A 21,221-nucleotide genomic window follows, 5' to 3' on the forward strand; every position below is an offset into this window, starting at 1 on the left:
CATATCCTTCAACGCAATGATTCTCAAATTATAGCTCACAGACTGCCAGGGATACCTAATACCCTTTCAGAGCTGGAGGTACAAGGTGAAACTACTTTCATAATAATATTAGGTTAATAATGAGAGTTATTTGCTCTTTTTTTTTTTATTGTGCTGATGTTTACTTTGGTACAAGACATAGTGGGTAAAATTGCATGAGTATAAATCAGGATGGGGCTCACACTGTGTTAACAGTCATTGTATTTTTTTTTTTAACAGACACACATTCACTGGGAAAATTCAAAGAAGCCAGTTTCACCTAACAGCTTCTTTAATGAAGCAGTAAAGTGTACTAATTTTATAAGATCATAAACCTTGAGTACAAATCTTTTATACTGTGTGGAAAAATGGGAAGTTCACCGAAATGCCTTTCCTCATACCCAGGTGTAAGCGTTGTAAGAGGGAAAGAAATCAGGTGATGGACTTGCAACCTAGCCCAGATGCTTCTTTTTCTTTTCTTCTTTTTTTCAGTTTTACTTGTAAGAAAAAATGAATGACGAACTATGGCTATTTAGACTCAGGTATTTGACAGACATCTCAGGAATGAACAAAGTACATCTGTCACATCAAGGAAATCAACTGACAGCTTTGTTGCCAATGATAAAATCTGAGCTTTCCAGAGAAAAAATAGCAACTTAGAAAAATCATCACCATGAGCCTGACAGCACCACCAGAACTTGAAGCCTTCATGGTATTAACAAACGCAATTTTTAGATATGGACCATGAAGTGTGCCAGTGCCATAATTAGATATATAATGCTGACATTATCTTAAATCTGGACTTTTAGATACAGCAATTAGAGACCACATAATTTTATCTTGAGAAGTCAGTATATGTTACTACAGTTATTATTATACAATTATCATTATTATTCTAAAATAAGAATAAATTACTCTCGTCATTTGCAACCAAAGAATATCAGGAATCATACAAAACTCTCCCATCTGCTCTAAGATTGAATTGGAGTGTATTCTCTAATAATAACAACAAAAACAATACTAGACAAATATCCATGTAACTATTAAGATGTTCTTACCATTTAGTCACTAAGTCATGTCCGACTCTTTTGAGACCCCAAGGACTGTAACCCGCCAGGCTCGTTTGTCCATGGGATTTCCTAGGCAAGAAGACTGGAATGGGTTGCCATTTCCTTCTCTAGGGGAACTTCCCAACCCAGTGATCTATCCCACGTCTCCTACATTGGCAGGCAGATTCTTTACCACTGAGCCACCTAGCAAGCCACATGTAACTATTATAGTCATTGTCTAGATGTCATTGAGGCACAGAGAGGTAAAGTAACTTGCCTAAGATCCCAAAGCTCGTTAAGGATCTGTGGTTAAACCAAGGCCACCTGGCTTCTGAGCCTGTGCTTTTAAACAATGAGATCTGCCTATTAATGCAAGCAAACACACACACACACACACACACACACACACACAAACACACGCATGCGCATATAAGTTGAAAAATACAGAAAGACCCAAGACTACTGACATAAACTCATCACAAATACCAGTGTTATGGAAGACAGGCTGATGGTAGAATAAAGATTAAAGAGACAGGAAAATCAGGTGCAAAACATCAATGAATTCTGGTCTGAGGAAAATATACAGGCACAGCCATACAGGAAATTTGGGGACAATTTTTATACTTACACACAGAGAATGAGAGATAAAGAAAATATTACAAATGTCAAGTAATTGTGTATGTATGTGTGTGAAAGTTTCTTTCTTTCTGTGCAATCTAGAAAGCATTCCCCATTCAGTTATTTACCTCTCAATCTTTCCCTGGCCCCTATTTTCCTCACACACCAATTTGTATATAAATTCTTACAAAATAACTCTCTTTTAAAATCCCAAACAGATTAATCCCTTCCTCTAGGTTCTAGACTCCCTCCTTTCTGGACCCCTTGCCTCCACAGTTCATTTTCTCACAGCTTCTCTCTCTTAAAAAGTGCATTTCTTTCCCATTTCATTCTGGATGAATCACACCTTTCTGATACAGAAAGGTTTTCCTACTTTTGCTGGGTCCTACTCTCTCAGGTGCTATTTATTGGGGTGAGTGGTAAGAAGGGATCATAGATCCCTGGGATTCACTGCAAGGGGTGGACTATACTTCTTTGGGGATTTATAACATTCTTCTGGAGCTTCAGTAGACACTGAGTAGACATTTAATGAAGATCCTCCTTTTCAATACCATATCTGTGTTCTGGTCACTCATCTTCTATTGGTTTGTCACTAAAAGGAGGAAAGTGATATACTGTGGCTTTGTTTTCAAAACTGTCTTTCGCCTCAAAGCACTTTCCTAAAATCTCTAAGGAGAAACTTTTGCAGAAATGAAGGTTATTATAGTTACCATGTTGGGAACTTTTGCATAATTTTCTATGGGTATCTTGAAGAAAATTAATGCAAATTATACCTATGCATGATGAAACATAAGTCCTCTATGAGCCTCAACAGTGATTTTTCAAAACATAGTCTGTTTCTCCAACCAACCTGTAAAAAGAAAAAACCCACATCTCCTATTATCTCCAAATTTACTTTCATCCTTTGCTGATGATCATGGGGGATTCTAATCTTACCTTTGACCCACTGATCTCTTATTGTCTCAAATCATTTGACATTCATTTCTTGGAGGTTCTCTAAAAGGAATGAGGTAGTGGATGGAGGGAAGACCAAAGACAAGTTGTAGTAAATGAGCTAACTTTTCAAAATGTGTGGAGATGGTGTTGGAAACAGGAGTCACAAAGATGAATTTGCACAGCAGCCAGGAGGCAGCAGGAATGAGTGAAGCAAGCCTAGGTACAAAAAACTTTTCTTCCAGTTAACAACTTTCATCTTCCCATACTATTCCCCTAGAAACATGAGCCTCCATCAGTTCAAATTTTGTTCTCTCACTTTTAATAACTACCTGGCATTTAAAAACTATATTTCTAGTCTAAGAAAAACAATGCAAGTGAAATAATACATAGTAACTGACAGGTGGCTTCAGGGTCAATAGCAGATGGAGGAAGCCAAGGAGACTGGTGAGGCAGAGAGGGAGACCCATGGAAGAGGGAGGCTACCCGCAGTGACAGTGGGCTATTGACAGCGGGGATGTGTGTCCCATGGGCACAGACAGTGTTTTTCAAGAAATGCTGCGCATATGAATTTTATGGTAATATTTCACATTTTTTGGTGAAAAAATCAATGAGCTGCATTTCATTTCAAAGCTGAGGCTGCTTTGCATGACCTGTTTCATATATGAACGAAATGATATGGTGTAAGACTTGAAACCTGAGGACATGGTTGGCTAAAATTTCAATGGCAGTATTAGAGATTTAACATTAAAAAATGTATTATTTCCCAGAAGCATTGTGTGGTTGATTAAAAGGTCTGTAGTCTCCTTTTCAGAGAGGTATTTATGAGAAGAGTAAACATCAGGACAATTTTTGGAGCAGTCTCACTTCCCAGTAAGAGTGTAAGATCTCATGGCGATCTAGGTCCCGTGGGCTTTTTAACTCTGAAAGAGAATAAGCCAATTGAGTCGAGCAAAGGAGCTGTTTCCACTTGGCCTGAGCGCTGACCAATGTATACTGGTTAAAACACTGCCTGATGGAGGGCAGGTGGTCCAATTACAAAAACAACAAATCACTTTACACAGTTTAGGACGGCGCCATGCATCTCCATGGATGGTGCTAATGTTTGCCTTACCACATAAACAATGACTGATGTTGTTTGTCTTTCAGCCTAAGTAGAGTGGGATGTGTTTGCCTTGGCAGCCACGTCCTGCCCACGAAAGCAGCACTAGCACATAGGATTCTGTGAATTGCCTGACCTGCCCTTGTACTATTAGTCAACAGGCACCAGGTGACAGGGTGAAGGGGACATGGCGTGCCACGCTGACTGTAGCCCCTCTGACCTCTTTCTCCAGGGGTGAATCCTGAGATATGAATCCCACATGAAGCAAGAGTTGGTTTCATGCCTTCAGCCAACACAGGAACCCCACAGATGTGGGAGACGGACACAGAACGGTAGGAGAAGCTATTGGCCGTGGTTTCTTTGGCAGGAACTGGTGAGGCATCCATCCTGCCAAGTGTCCCAGCTGTGCCTCAGCCTGGCTGGTGGCTCTTCTCACTCCACAAGGAAGCAGCTGGTCCCATGTACCATATTCTGGACAGAGAATCCACATTCCCTTTAAAATTAAGAAGAAAAAGAAAGGGGAAAAAAAGGTAACCAGAAGGTAACAGTATAATTTCCTAGCTCTTCTCTCACTTTCCAGCTAAGTGGCCCGTGGGGCTGGTGATCAGTTCAGCATATGAGTGACAAGATTTCAGAGCCTCTGAAACCATTTCTACTCCCCTTCCTGACTCTGCTCCCACTGCCCCACCTCTCACCCTGAAGACAAGCCTTGGCAGAGGGGAGACCTGACTCCATCTGGTTAGATGGCCATAGTGTAAATAAGCTGGGACTGAGCATTCACATATGTGACAAAGCAGATCTGTGTTCCCAGGCTGAAAAAGCCAGCTGAGAAGGTATAAGGAGCAAGGGCAACAGGCAAGACAAATACATACCTATGTTCTTCCTCTCCTGGATTTCTCCTTTCCTCCCTTCCCTGCCACTTCTCTCTCTCTCTCTTTCCCTGTCACTCTCCTTCAATTTCTCTATTTCTCTATCCCCATCTCTCTCCCCACCACCTCTCTCTCTCCTTTCTTCACTCATGAACATTGAAGATGAGTGGGTTTATAACACCTGAAAAAAAAAAAAAAAACACCAGCATTTGAAGAGTGTGTTTTCACTCCCCAGTGGCCCCATTTCTACCCCTCTGGTCCCTGCAAACTTGTAATTCTTTTTTTCCCCCTTAAATCAGACCCTGCTCATAGCCACACTGTGCTCTGAGATGCAGCTACATGGCAGGCACTCCACCTATGGTCCTGGTTGGGAATCCAGATTCCCAAATGTTTCTTTGTGACCTGAGGTTAAAGGAAGGCAGCAGAGAGCGAAGCCCTGGTGTGCCAGCCCAGTCCTTTGTTCCCCCTTGCCAGCAGCTCTTTCTCTGGCTCCGGCAAAGAACTCAAAGTTATGGAGGAAATCTGCATAACACCTTCTAGATGACAACCATTGGAAGGCTTGTTCTCTTAGAACCCCAGCCCTGAAACACTGATGCTGGAAAGATGCCCTCCATTTATTCCATTCCATGTAGGAAGTACAAAAGAAGAGAGGAAAGGACAGGCATGGAGAGAGGCAGGCTCAGAGAAAGTTCTCACTTCCAAGATGGAAAAAAAAAAAATTAAATAAAGATAATGTTTAAGAAAATCTCTTTTTAACAGGACTTCCTGGTGTTAATATTTTTTATGACTGTGTTGAAGGGTGCTGGCAGTCCAGGCAATCCTAGGGAGACTGGTTCATGATGAGAAGCAGACAGCAAAGCCAGCTAATCCTACTGCATGGAGAGCACATGCTCTGGCAGATGGTTGCCATTTCTGAAGCCATTTGGTAGCCCAGCCAAGCACTCAGCCACCTACAGAACTCCAGGTCCTCAGAGTTTACAACTTGGCTTTCCAGATGTTTACAAAGGATCTGCTTTGTTTTGGCTTAGAAGGAGACCAGAGGCTGGCAACCTTGATCCCATAAACTAAATTAACAACATCTAATAGTTTTTAAGGGCTTCCCTGGTGGCTCAGAGGTAAAGAATCTGCCTGTTAATGCCAGAGACCCAAGTTCAGTCCCTGGATTGGGAAGATCCCTTGTAGAAGGAAAGAGCAACCCACTCCAGTACTCTTGTCTGGGAAATCCCATGGACAGAGGAGCCTGGTGGGCCACAGTCCATAGAGTCGCAAAAGAGTTGGATACAACTTAGCTACTAAACAACAACAACAATTTCTGGACTCATGAGGTACCATGAGGTCACAGGCCACTTTGCCTGGGCCCAATTTTGTGAACTTAGGAAAGTCTTTACTTCTCTGGGCTCTAATCTCCTAGTCTTTAAAGTAAGAAATTCCATCAGTGACTGTCAAATATTACAACCCAGAGTGGAAGACAGGAAACTGTTGTTTACATCAAAAATTCTCCATTATTTTGAATTAAAGTCCAAAGATCTTTCTAGGAAACTTCAAAGAAGTATCTCTTTCAGATTACAACCCTTTATATGACTAAAGAAAACTAACCGATTTGCCTTCCTTCCACTCAGCCAAACATCATCAGGACTATAGGACTTTCCACATATGATGCAATTTCTAGCACTTAAGACATAACTTCTATGATTGTCTTGTCAACAATCATACTAACCATAAAGTTTGCTACATGCCTGATGCTGTTCTAAGTTCTTTTACTTCAGTAATCTCTTAATACTCAAGCAGTCTGGCAAGACAGGTACACTTTTTATTCCCATTTTATAGATGAGGACAACTGAATACATAAAACTTAAGCAATTTGTCCAAGACACATAACCAATAAGTAGTAGAGCCAGACACTCTGCCTAGCAAGTCTGATTCTGGAGATCATACTATTCATACCACTTTGCTCTGTCATGTATGCATATTAAGTGCTTCAGTTGTGTCTGACTCTTTGTGACCCTATGGACTCTAGCCGTCCAGGCTCCTCCATCTATACGATTATCCAGGCAAGAATACCAGAGTGCGTTGCCAGGCCCTTCTCCAGATCAAACCCACATCTGTCACATCTTGTGAACTTACTAAAATCTTTACTTCTCTGGGCTCTAATCTCCTAGTCTCTAAAATAAGAAAATCCATTCAGTTCAGTTGCTCAGTCATGTCCGACTCTTTGCGACCCCATGAATCGCAGCACACCAGGCCTCCCTGTCCATCACCAACTCCCGGAGTTCACTCAGACTCACGTCCATTGAGTCAGTGATGCCATCCAGCCATCTCATCCTCTGTCGTCCCCTTCTCCTCCTGCCCCCAATCCCTCCCAGCGTTAGAGTCTTTTCCAATGAGTCAGCTCTTCCCATGAGGTGGCCAAAGTACTGGAGTTTCAGCTTCAGCATCATTCCTTCCAAAGAAATCCCAGGGCTGATCTCCTTCAGAATGGACTGGTTGGATCTCCTTGCAGTCCAAGGGACTCTCAAGAGTCTTCTCCAACACCACAGTTCAAAAGGATCAATTCTTCGGTGCTCAGCTTTCTTCACAGTCCAACTCTCACATTCATACATGACCACAGGAAAATCCATAGCCTTGACCAGCCTTGACATTACTTTGTTGGCAAAGTAATGTCTCTGCTTTTGAATATGCTATCTAGGTTGTTCATAACTTTCCTTCCAAGGAGTAAGTGTCTTTTAATTTCATGGCTGCAGTCACCATCTGCAGTGATTTTGGAGCCCAGAAAAATAAAGTCTGACAGTGTTTCCACTGTTTCCCCATCTATTTCCCATGAAGTGATGGGACCAAATGCCATGATCTTCATTTTCTGAATGTTGAGTTTTAAGCCAACTTTTTCACTCTCCACTTTCACTTTCATCAAGAGGCTTTTGAGTTCCTCTTCACTCTCTGACATAAGGGTAGTGACTGTCAAATATTACATCCCAGAGTGGAAGACAGGAAATGTTTGTTTCTATCAAAAGTTCTCCATTATTTTGAATTAAAGTCCAAAGATTTCCACTAAAAAACCTCATGGCCAGTTCAGTGTGAGTTCAGACTAAGATTCAGGCCTTCTGGTCCCCAGTTCAGTGCTCTTTCTACCATGTCACATTATCCTGAGTGTGGATGGAATGCCTGGAGGAGAAGGTAGGGGGACTTTGAGGAAGGAGAACTAGAGTATAAAATTCCCAATTCCAAATCCCCAGGAGAACTGTTTAACAATAGAACTTTCAATTATGTTACCACAAGTAGAAAATCACCTTCCCCATTTCTCAATTGAGTCAGGAATATGAACTTTGGCAAAGACAGAAAGGCAGTCTTGCTTAAGAAAAGACTCTAAGACTTGCCCTAGTTCTCATAATTTAGGCATCAGGGAAGACAAAGTTCAAGGAAGTCTTAAGTCTGAACCAGGAAGGAAGCAGTAGCCTCCAGCCACAGGTTCTTGTCACCAAAGGCTGTTTAGATGGTGAAAGCTCACTAGTGAAAGCTTCTTTGTATAGTATTTTTCCTTCTTCCCCAGGGGTTTGAGAGGAGGCATTCGGAAGAAGGGATGACTTCAGCTTACAAAGCTGAATCTGAGAAGATATAACAATTATAAATATATATGCACCCAACATGGGGGCACCGCAGTATGTAAGACAAATGCTAACAAGTATGAAAGGAGAAATTAACAATAACACAATAATAGTGGGAGACTTTAATACCCCACTCACACCTATGGATAGATCAACTAAACAGAAAATTAACAAGGAAACACAAACTTTAAACGATACAATAGACCAGTTAGACCTAATTGATATCTATAGGACATTTCATCCCAAACAATGAATTTCACCTTTTTCTCAAGCACACATGGAACCTTCTCCAGGATAGATCACATCCTGGGCCATAAAGCTAGCCTTGGTAAATTCAAAAAAATAGAAATCATTCCAAGCATCTTTTCTGACCACAATGCAGTAAGATTAGATCTCAATTACAAGAGAAAAACTATTAAAAATTCCAACATATGGAGGCTGAACAACACGCTGCTGATTAACCAACAAATCACAGAAGAAATCAAAAAAGAAATCAAAATTTGCATAGAAACGAATGAAAATGAAAACACAACAACCCAAAACCTGTGGGACACGGTAAAAGCAGTCCTAAGGGGAAAGTTCATAGCAATACAGGCACACCTCAAGAAACAAGAAAAAAGTCAAATAAATAACCTAACTCTACACCTAAAGCAACTAGAAAAGGAAGAAATGAAGAACCCCAGGGTTAGTAGAAGGAAAGAAATCTTAAAACTTAGAGCAGAAATAAATGCAAAAGAAACAAAAGAGATCATAGCAAAAATCAACAAAACCAAAAGCTGGTTTTTTGAAAAGATAAATAAAATTGACAAACCATTAGCCAGACTCATCAAGAAACAAAGGGAGAAAAATCAAATCAATAAAATTAGAAATGAAAATGGAGAGATCACAACAGACAACACAGAAATACAAAGGATCATAAGAGAGTACTATCAACAATTATATGCCAATAAAATGGACAACATGGAAGAAATGGACAAATTCTTAGAAAAGTACAACTTTCCAAAACTGGACCAGGAAGAAATAGAAAATCTTAACAGACCCATCACAAGCATGGAAATTGAAACTGTAATCAAAAATCTTCCAACAAACAAAAGCCCAGGTCCAGACGGCTTCACAGCTGAATTCTACCAAAAATTTAGAGAAGAGCTAACACCTATCCTGCTCAAACTCTTCCAGAAAATTGCAGAGGATGGTAAACTTCCAAACTCATTCTATGAGGCCACCATCACCCTAATACCAAAACCTGACAAAGACCCCACAAAAAAAGAAAACTACAGGCCAATATCACTGATGAACATAGATGCAAAAATCCTTAACAAAATTCTAGCAATCAGAATCCAACAACACATTAAAAAGATCATACACCATGACCAAGTGGGCTTTATCCCAGGGATGCAAGGATTCTTCAATATCCGCAAATCAATCAATGTAATACACCACATGAACAAATTGAAAAATAAAAACCATATGATTATCTCAATAGATGCAGAGAAAGCCTTTGACAAAATTCAACATCCATTTATGATAAAAACTCTCCAGAAAGCAGGAATAGAAGGAACATACCTCAACATAATCAAAGCTATATATGACAAACCCACAGCAAACATTATCCTCAATGGTGAAAAATTGAAAGCATTTCCTCTAAAGTCAGGAACAAGACAAGGGTGCCCACTTTCACCATTACTTTTCAACATAGTTTTGGCCACAGCAATCAGAGCAGAAAAAGAAATAAAAGGAATCCAAATTGGCAAAGAAGAAGTAAAGCTCTCACTGTTTGCAGATGACATATCCTCTACATAGAAAACCCTAAAGACTCCACCAGAAAATTACTAGAACTAATCAATGACTATAGTAAAGTTGCAGGATATAAAATCAACACCCAGAAATCCCTTGCATTCCTATACACTAATAATGAGAAAACAGAAAGAGAAATTAAGGAAACAATTCCATTCACCATTGCAACAGAAAGAATAAAATACTTAGGAATATATCTACCTAAAGAAACTAAAGACCTATATATAGAAAACTATAAAACACTGGTGAAAGAAATCAAAGAGGACACTAACAGATGGAGAAATATACCATGTTCATGGATTGGAAGAATCAATATAGTGAAAATGAGTATACTACCCAAAGCAATCTATAGATTCTATGCAATCCCCATCAAGCTACCAACGGTATTCTTCACAGAGCTAGAACAAATAATTTCACAATTTGTATGGAAATACAAAAAACCTCGAATAGCCAAAGCGATCTTGAGAAAGAAGAATGGAACTGGAGGAATCAACCTACCTGACTTCAGGCTGTACCACAAAGCCACAGTTATCAAGACAGTATGGTACTGGCACAAAGACAGAAATATAGATCAATGGAACAAAATAGAAAGCCCAGAGATAAATCCACGCACATATGGACACCTTATCTTTGACAAAGGAGGCAAGAATATACAATGGATTAAAGACAATCTCTTTAACAAGTGGTGCTGGGAAATCTGGTCAACCACTTGCAAAAGAATGAAACTAGAACACTTTCTAACACCATACACAAAAATAAACTCAAAATGGATTAAAGATCTCAACATAAGACCAGAAACTATAAAACTCCTAGAGGAGAACATAGGCAAAACATTCTCTGACATACATCACAGCAGGATCCTCTATGACCCACCTCCAAGAATATTGGAAATAAAAGCAAAAATAAACAAATGGGACCTAATTAACCTTAAAAGCTTCTGCACATCAAAGGAAACTATTAGCAAGGTGAAAAGACAGCCTTCAGAATGGGAGAAGATAATAGCAAATGAAGCAACTGACAAACAACTCATCTCGAGAATATACAAGCAACTCCTACAGCTCAACTCCAGAAAAATAAATGACCCAATCAAAAAATGGGCCAAAGAACTAAATAGACATTTCTCCAAAGAAGACATACAGATGGCTAACAAACACATGAAAAGATGCTCAACATCACTCATTATCAGAGAAATGCAAATCAAAACCACTATGAGGTACCATTTCACGCCAGTCAGAATGGCTGCGATCCAAAAGTCTACAAGTAATAAATGCTGGAGAGGGTGTGGAGAAAAGGGAACCCTCTTACACTGTTGGTGGGAATGCAAACTAGTACAGCCACTATGGAGAACAGTGTGGAGATTCCTTAAAAAACTGGAAATAGAACTGCCTTATGATCCAGCAATCCCACTGCTGGGCATACACTCTGAGGAAACCAGAAGGGAAAGAGACACGTGTACCCCAATGTTCATCGCAGCACTGTTTATAATAGCCAGGACATGGAAGCAACCTAGATGTCCATCAGCAGATGAATGGATAAGAAAGCTGTGGTACATGTACACAATGGAGTATTACTCAGCCATTAAAAAGAATACATTTGAATCAGTTCTAATGAGGTGGATGAAACTGGAGCCTATTATACAGAGTGAAGTAAGCCAGAAAGAAAAACACCAATACAGTATACTAATGCATATATATATGGAATTTAGAAAGATGGTAACGATAACCCTGTGTACGAGACAGCAAAAGAGACACTGATGTATAGAACAGTCTTATGGACTCTGAGAGAGAGGGAGAGGGTGGGAAGATTTGGGAGAATGGCATTGAAACATGTAAAATATCATGTATGAAACGAGTTGCCAGTCCAGGTTCGATGCATGATACTGGATGCTTGGGGCTGGTGCACTGGGACGACCCAGAGGGATGGAATGGGGAGGGAGGAGGGAGGAGGGTTCAGGATGGGGAACACATGTATACCTGTGGTGGATTCATTTTGATATTTGGCAAAACTAATACCATTATGTAAAGTTTAAAAAATAAAATGAAATTAAAAAAAAAAAAGCTGAATCTGAAAGATTTCATCAAGAAAGTAAGCTCTCAAGATAAGTTCATACGGCAAAAATCTCAGAAAGAAACAAAGATGGAGACAGGGATGACAATTGTCAATAGCATTCCATGGCATCAGGTATGGTGACCCATTTGAAATAAAAGTCAGCTCCTGGCACTCTGCTCAACACTCCAATGGCTTTCTTCTTCCTTCCTAGGAGGAGCTTTATTCCAAAAAAGTTCTTCAGTGTCCTTATTCAAGATTCAGCTCGTTATATTATCAAAGAGGCCCAATATTGACCTTCTGACTTAATCCACATCTCCTCTCTGCGTGGTTTTACTTCTTAGCATATATCATCACCTGATATTGTTTTTTTGTTTGTTTTTAATCTTTCCTCCTCCAAACTGCAGAATATAATACCGGATCTCAGACTGAGTCTAGTTACATTTTTCCTGCTGTAAACCAGCACCTAAAAATGAACCTGGCATTTTTGACAAGTGAATGAATGAAAAAAAAATTAAAGAATGAAAAATGAACGCAAGGACATCCACTCTCACCACTTCTATTGAGCATAGCACTGGAAGTCCTTAATAGAGCCATTAGGCAAGAAAAAGAAATAAAAGGCATCTACATCAGAGAGAAAGGAACACAATTATGTTTATAAATAACATAATCATGCATGCAGAAAACCTTAAAGACTCCACACACACACAATAAAAAAACTATTAGAACTAATGAACAAATTCAGTAAAATTACAAGATACAAAATCAACATACAAAAAGTTACATTTATGCATACTAACAATAATACATTATACAAAATGAAATTAAGATAATAATCTTATTTACAGTAGCATCAAAGGAATAAAATATTCAGGAATAAAGTTAACTAAGAAGGTGAAAGGCTTGTCCACTGAAAACTATAAAATAGTGCTGAAAAAAGTTTAAAAAAACACAAATAAATGGAAACATATCTCATGTTTGTGGATAGAAAGACTCACTACTGTTAAAATGTCCACACTAACCAAAACAATATTCAAATTTGATGCTATCTCTATCAAAATCCCAATGGCATTTTTACAGAATAAGAAAAGAGTTCTACAAATCATATGGAACCACAAAATAGCTCAAATAATCAATCAGTTTTGAGGAAGAATAACAAAGGTGGAGACATACTTTCAGATTTTAAACTATATGACAAAGCTACAAGAATAAAAACAGTATGGTATTGTCACTAAAACAGACATATAGACCAACAGAACAGAATTGAGAGACCAGAAATACATTCATACATTTACTATCAATTGATCTTTGAGAAGGGTGCCAAGAATACAAAATGGGCAGAGAAGAGTCTCTCAACAAATGGTGATGGGGAAATTGTATATCCACAAGCAAAAAAAAATGAAACTAGACCCTTATCATACAGATACACAAAGATCTACTCAAAACAAATTAAAGACTTAAATGTAAGACTCGAAACTGTAAAACTTCTAGAAGACACTAAGGGGAAAGCATCTTAATATCGGTCATGAAATGACATTTTGGATATGACAACAAAGGAATAGGCAAAAACAGCAAAATAAACAAGTGCAATTACCTCAAACTAAAAAGCTTCTGTGTGCAAAGGAACAATCAACAAAGTGAAAAGATAATCCATGGAATGCAAGAAAATATTTGCAGACTACATATCTAATAAGAAGTTAATGTCCAAAATATATAAGGAACTCCTACAACTCAAAAGCAAGCAATAAAAATAACAACATAAATAATCTGATTTTAAAATGGCCAGAGGGATTAAATTGCATTTCTCAAAAGACATACAAACGACCAAAAAGTAGAAGAAAAGTTACCTGACATCATTAATTATCAGGGAAATACAAATCAAAACCACAACCAGGTAGTGCCTCACACCTGCTGGTAATTATTTTTAAAAAGTATTGGTGAAGATGTGAAGAAAGTGTAACATTCAAGTGCTACTGGTAGGAATGTAAAATGGTGCAGCTGCTGTGGAAAACAGTATGGAAGTTCCTCAAAACTGTTCATTATTGGCATGTAAATACTCATGCCAAACAAAGCAGAGTATTGTCCAGAACAGATATAAGTATATGGAAATGTATAATATCTGACACTAGAAATCAGTGGGAAATTAGGGATTTTTTTCAATAAAACCTAATAGGATAATTGACTATGCATTCAGAAGAAAACTGATTTAATCCTCTATCTCATGTAATATTTAAAAACCATTTCTAGGATAATTAAAAATCTTTAAAAGTATTTTTAACAATATTAGAAGCAAAGAAACAATAGAGAAAACTCAGAGACTTAATAGAATATAATTGACAGATTCGGCTAGGTGAAAATCTAAAACTTTTGTACAATAAAACAGCCCATAAATAAAATCAAAGGAAACACGACAAATATTAAACACTTGCAATATATTTAACAAAATGTAAATGTATATACAATAGTAAAGAAAAATCATTTTTTTAGAAAAACAAATATACCAGAAAAAAAAAAAATAGGCATAAGATTGAAAATAGAGAAAAAAATTCTCAAGGGATAATAAACATATGAATTATGTCTTCCCTCACAAGTATTTGGGGGACTATGAATTAGAACAATTCTAAGGTATAATACTCTGCTTATTGAACTGAAAAAAATTATTTTGATAAAATTCGTTCCTCGCAAGGATGCAAGCAAACACTTGGTTGGAGTGTATACTGGTACACATCTGTATTGATAAGTATTGAGGAAGAATTTAAAGTAATCAATACATATGAGAATTTTTAATGTTCCTACTCAGGGCTCTCATTTCTAGGACTTTTTTCTACAACATTTTTTGGAGAGCAATCTAGCAGTGATCTTACAAAATTTTAGTTCTCATTCCCTTTGACCTAACAATACCATTTCTAAGTATCTGTCCTGAGGTACAGGGCTTCCCTGGTGGCTCAGCAGTATAGAATCTGCCTGCAATGCAGGAGACCCGGGTTCGATCCCTAGGTCAAGAACATCCCCTGGAGAAGGGAATGGCTACCTACTCCAGTATTCTTGACTGGAGAATCCCATGGACAGAGGAACCTGGCAGGCTACAGTTCATAGGGTTGCAAAGAGTTGGACACAACTAAAGTAACTTCATATGCATGCACGCATCCTAAGGTACAGGCAAAGATAATCATGATAGCACTTTTTACAATAAAAAGTTGAAATGATCAAAGATCTAACAATGGAAGAATGGTAGAATAAATTACAGAAGCGGCCGCCATTAAAAAGGATGGGCTAATTCTATAGCTGGTAACCTAGAATATATAATTGCATGACACAAAAGACAAGTCACAGAAATTATTCAGTTTTTAGTTTAAAAAAAGAGAAGCATGTACATATAGAGACGTGGCTACATACATGTAGGATGAGGAGAGTTGTGCATGCTAAGTTCCTTCAGTTGTGCATGCTAACTCTGTGCAACCCTATGGACTGTGGTCTGCCAGGCTCCTCTGTAAATGGGATTCTCCAGGCAAGAATACTGGAGTGGATTGCCATGCCTTCCTCCAGGGGGTCTTCCTGACTCAAGAGATGGAACCTGCATCTCTTATGTCACCTGCACTGGCAGGCAGATTCTTCACCACTAGCACCACTTGGGAAGCCAAGGCTAGTTACACATCAATAAGTTCATGGTGGTCACCTCTGGAGGTGGGATCAAATGAAAGAGGGAGCATGTGTAATGGACCAAAGATAAAACGGTTCCCATCCAGGGAGGAGGAGAAAAAAGAGGGGCCATGGCACGAGGCAACAGAGGAGGGCCATAGACAGCCTGAGGACAGTCAGGGGAGGAGGGCAGGGCCTGAGAGCAACACAATGAGGATCTCAAGAGGAGGGAGTGAAGGGATGCCGTGAGCCCTAGGAAGGTGCAGTCCTGAGAAAGAAAGCAGCTGAGTAGTCGTGGTGGAAGCCAGGGTGCAAAGGGATTAAGGCAGTTTTTGTCCACTCTGCTGGGGCATCTTCATAGAAACAGACAAATCGGGGCCCTCCCCTGAAACCGTCTGAACCAGAAGCTGTGCAAGTGACACCCAGATACAGTGTGTTTGAAACTGTCCTCAGATGACCAGGGTACAGCAGGAGTTAAGAACTACTGAGAGAAGGCATTGAGAGCTTACTGAGTCAGGGACAACTGAGAACTATAGCTCATTCTTTCAGCAAACTTGACAGATGAAGAAAGGAGTGAATTAAATCATAAAGCCACCAAAAGGGTTAGCAGGGTCAAGGAAGATGCGAAGATATTGTAGGCTGAGAAAGAAGCTGATAAGGCAGAAAACATTAACTGTGAGTTGAAGGTAGGGAGAAGAGGAAGGGGGCAGTGGAGGGGGGGAACTGAATGTTATTTGTCAGGCATTTTACTTACGTTATCATCATTATGGCTCCTTTTGCTGATAATTAATAAACACTATTGTTATTTTTTGAGGCCTATATTACTGTGTCAGATTTACAATGTGGCAAGTGAGGTTTAGGGAAGCCAAGTAAATACTGAAGATCCAAATCCATGCCAACAAAGAGCTGGGCTTTTTCCTCTGTACTAGCTGTACAGTAAAATCTTGGAGGCAGCTGGTAGGGCTGGGGTCTAGGACTCAGTTGGAAGAGTAGCTTAGGAAAAAGGAGGAACACACCCACTGAAACAGTGACAAGACAGAGACAAGCAAGAAGGGAACACAAGTAAAGGGGTAGGGCTTGTGAATCTGTAGAGAAAAGGGTCAGGGAGACAGTTTGGAATGGGGTTGAGATTCACCATTGACTTCCTGCATCATCTCAGTAGAGCCGGGGCAAAGTAATTAATTCCATGAGAGCTAATGCTGGTGGTTCGTGGACGGTGCCTGTGTGCTACACAACAGAGTGGAAAGCCTCGTCCTTCTCTTCCAATGAGATGTGGATTAGTCACTCAAGAACCCATCTGTCAATCTGGAAACCAGGAGCACTGATGAACTGAGCTGTCTGTAGCTAACTGGGAACGACAAACAGGAAGAACAAGGGCCCTACCTTCCAAGACCTGACAGTCTAGAGTTACTTGGGTGAGATTTTTTCCACCAACTATTTAAATCATCTGATTAGAACATTAAAAAAAAAAAAAAAAACTGGTGATGCCTTGCTTTGCAAAGGCCATGTAGAAACATTCTGCCACTGACGATCCCATGTCACCCAGTGGTTTTGAAAATAAACAGGGGTTGCATACCTTTATGGCGCCCCCATGAACAAGGTAAGCGTGCAAGAAAGAAGCTTCTCCCATCAGCTAAGAGAACTCTGGGGGACGGTGAAGGACAGGAAAGCCTGGCATACTGCAGTCCACTGGGTCGCAAAGAGTGGGACAGGACTGTGCAACTGAACAGCAACAAAGACAACCAGATGGTTACGGTTTAATTGTACAAGGTCACATTACTGAACAGGAAGCATCAGGTGGTCACGCCTATACAGGTGCCTCTGGGCTTCCAGTCCAAAAAGATCACCAAACCATCTTGGAATATTCAGTGGCTTCTGGAGACTCATCAGGTGGCTACTACTGAGTGTCATTCGCCAGTAATTCCAGAGTGTCAATCATTCAAAAGGGAATACACCTAGAATTCCAATAATTTTTTGTTGAGAATGTATTGTCTTTGTTTAAAATATTCTCCATGGTATCCCCCTGGGTAATTAAATAAGCAGATAAGATATTAATTAATAGCAGCAAACAGACACTAACAACTTACTAATTGAGGGATAAGAATTTCCTTCAGGCAGCTACTACTTTTGTTTCAGTACTTTTGCCAGAGAGAAAAGGCAGTGGTTATGCATGGTTTTGTTATTGCCAGAAAAAGAGAAAAAAAAGTCAGACCCCCCATACAGAAAAGACAATAGAAAACATGAATTGTATATTTGTGGAAAAGAACAAAAGCGTGGGTTGTTTCAGCACCACCAATGCTTCTGTGTTGCACTCATGCGGTAGAGAATAGACAGGCACTGGGGTATCTAAAAAGAAAGCAAAACCAGCTCTCTCGCTGTCTCTGCTCTCTCGGGTCACTGACTGTTTTTGCCCCTTTCACTCCTACCCCTCCTTCTTCTAAGGGAAGGTGAGATTCAATTCCCCGGAGCCTCGCTCCAGTGCTGTCAAGCTGCTGTTCAAGCTGTTATTCGAAAATAAGGAAAGAAATCTGACACGGAGACACTCCAGTCTTGGCTGCCAGGAGAAATACCAGCTTTGAGGTCGTTCCATTTACGAAGTTATTTTTAAATTATTACTATTATTGTTTTGCCAATCTGTTTTGTGATGCAGTCTCATTGGAAGACCTGTGGTCCCCATCTATCGTGCAAAATCCATCTAAGGGTGAAACCGTTCTTCTTTCTCCACTTCTTTGCTGCTTTCCGCTTCCCCAGCTTCTTCCTTCACCTGGTGAAGCTGGCCGGCTCTGGACATTTTGCAGGCTTAAGAAAATCACTGTTTCGCCTCGAGCAAGGAACACAAATGTTGCAACCTTGACTCCTCCTCTCGCAAAGAAAGAGTGAACAAGTGCACTTGCTGGGCTTCTTGTCCCAGAGCCGCCGGGCTGCTGGAGTCCAGGTTGGGATACCCAGACACCAGCCTGCTGGTCTTGGGCTTCCCACCCCCGCCCCCGTTCCCGCCCCCGCCCCCTTTCTCTTTAAGTCTAACTCGCTCCTCTAGCTCTTTCTGGAGTCTACCCGCTGTTCCTGAAACAGCTTTACGCACGATGGAGGTTCACAACCTCGTGCAGGAAGTGCTCACGGAGTGAGATGGCAGACCTCGCTCCCGGGGAAAAGTGAGTACCCACCGCGGGCGGAGCCGAGGGCGCGGGGGCGGCGCCGGAGTCGCGGGTTCAAGGCCAAGTGCAGGCAGACGCGCACCGGCGGCTGGGCTCGGGCTGCTCCGGAAGACGCCAGAAACCCGCCGGAGCCGCCGAGCGGCAGCCTGGGGCAGAGCCGGGACTCTGACAGCACGGAGGTCCCCTCCCAAAGGAACTAAAAAGACTCTATCCGCCCCCACCCTCGCCGCTTTTACGACGGCACACATTAGTCTTTATAAAAAGCATCTTGAGGATGAGTTTCGGCGTGACTGGGGGATTCTCAGAAGACACATTATTCAAGTCAAATTGAAAAGAAAAAAAGAGCGGGGAGGGGAAGGAGCTCAGACAGGTGATGTGCGGACGGCGGGCTTGAGGATTCTCCCAGCATCAGCCGCGGCCGCCTCGGGGTATCCGGAGGAAAGTTGAGCGATCGCAGTGCCGACCCGAAAGGTGTGGCTCCCCGCCCCCTCAGAGGCAGTGGAGGTAGTGACAGGTAAGCAGCCTCCTGGCTGTCACCCGTAGCTCAGCCGAAGGGAGGCGGCCTGACCTCAGCGAAGGAATTCCAGCTGGAGAAGCAGCTTCAGGAACCGCTGGAGGAGAGAGGACGAGAGAGCAGAGGAGAGGAGGGGGAAGTTGGGCAAACAGGTAAGGGAGGGTGGGGGGGTAGCCAGGGCGCTACCGGAGCCGGGGCTGGAGTTGCAGCTCTTTGGGTGGAGAACATCCTTGTAATGGCCTCTCCCTGTTCTGCGGAAGCAGCCCACCTTACCCTAATAACAAGCATTTAGAATTTTCGGTAACTGGACTTGAAAATGATTGCAAAACATTATTATGACACTATAGGGATCCGCTTGTTTACATCCATCAAATTGCTTGGTTAAGCTTTCCCACCTGAGTCTCATGCTTCTTGGTCAGTGGAGTGCTGCTCATTCCACCCCTGCTGTGCAAAGTTGGGCAAGACCCTTGGGGTCTGTGGGCCTCGATTTTCTTTGCACATGTTGCACTTTGCATGCGTGTATATGCGTGTGTGCAACATTTAAGGATATATGTGTTGTATATATATATGTATGTATGAATATATGTGTGTGTATATATTCTGCCCTAAATGTGTACATATGTGTGTATACATATATATATACACATACATATATATATTTAGATTACTACTGGTATATGAATATATTTAAAACTAATGGAGCAAAAGTGCTGCTGAATCATGTAAGAAAGAAACTGATGAAATTGTATATTTTAGTGATTCTTAAAAATTGGTGCTCATTAAGTCCTTTTGAGAATGAGCTATGAGTCCTCTTCCAAGAGAGGAAAGCATTTTTATGGAATGTTCATAAAGTTTTTCAAGCAGTCCCAGAAGGTTGTGGACATGCCCTGAAGTCTTTGCCTGAGCCCCTAGTGAACATCCCTTGCCTTCCTCTCTAGGGTCTGCATCAACAATCCAGCCAAACCTCTGTGGCAGCTGGGTTGGCTGTGGGAGCCATCTGCAGCCTTCTCTGGGGGTCTGGAGTTAGCCCTGCCAAAGGACAGAGCCCGGCTTTCATGAGTGAGCTCCCGGGACACTGTTTCCCAGGAGCTTCACTGGTCTCTGCCTTGTGGGAAACCCTCTTCACAAGCTCTTGCAATGGCTTCCCTAAGATGACCATCCTCAGCCCTGGAGTTTTCAGTCTTACAGACAGCATTGGAGAACACCTGCAGAGGGTCACTGTCTTAAGGAGAGCTCTTCAGGTCCCACCGTTGGATGTCAGACACTGGGACCGAGGTCTGGTTTTGAAATGAAGTGCTGTTTGCTCCCCAGTGCTGTGTAGGAATAGTAACAGTCTCCTTGTGCACCTCTGCACTTTTCCTTTAAGGCACTAGGTTCCCGTGCCTTGGAGGACCTGGGTCTTCCATTGGCAGTGCCAGCAAGGTGTAGCAGAGGACACGGGGAGCTTTCAAGCCCAACAAACCAGGCTTCAAATCTTGGCTCCCTTGCTTCAGGCAAGTCACTGAACTTCTCTGAGTCTCACTTTTCCTCTTGTGCTTTCTTGCATGGTTATTAGGAAAATGAAATGCCTAGTCTATGATAAACTGCTATTACTGATATGAATGTGAGTTTATAAGTCAGTGTTAAATAGTCTCCTACTTTTTTTAGAGCAGTTTACTGTCTTATGGGGCTTATGTCAGCAAAAGAATGAATACAGTCAGTCCTGATCTAGTTATTCTAAAAGATGGATGGTGGGTTCAGAATACAATGTTGGGTTTATTGCTTCACCTTTGTCAAGGAATTTTCTGTGTTGCCAGCAAGTGAAATGTGTCCAGACTAGCATGAAGTCTCGACCCTTTCTCTGAGTTCCCTTTTGACCCATAATCTTGAACAGAAAACAGCTAGA

At 41.1% G+C, this 21,221-nt stretch overlaps 1 protein-coding gene across 3 annotated transcripts in view; it reads left to right on the top strand.

Annotated features, from left to right (window-relative positions):
* Positions 1–18,623: 18,623 nt before the first annotated feature.
* Positions 18,624–21,221, top strand: part of PRLR (prolactin receptor) — a 196,592-nt gene continuing 193,994 nt past the window's right edge. Inside the window, exon 1 of one of the 3 annotated variants that reach the window (XM_025270634.3) lies at positions 18,624–18,819. The gene's annotated coding sequence lies outside the window, so the exon portion shown is untranslated. The other 2 variants (XM_025270633.3, XM_025270635.3) reach the window with 2 other exon arrangements.

The sequence above is a fragment of the Bubalus bubalis genome, chromosome 19, assembly GCF_019923935.1.
Source record: "Bubalus bubalis isolate 160015118507 breed Murrah chromosome 19, NDDB_SH_1, whole genome shotgun sequence".
NCBI classification, from domain to species: Eukaryota; Metazoa; Chordata; class Mammalia; order Artiodactyla; family Bovidae; genus Bubalus; species Bubalus bubalis.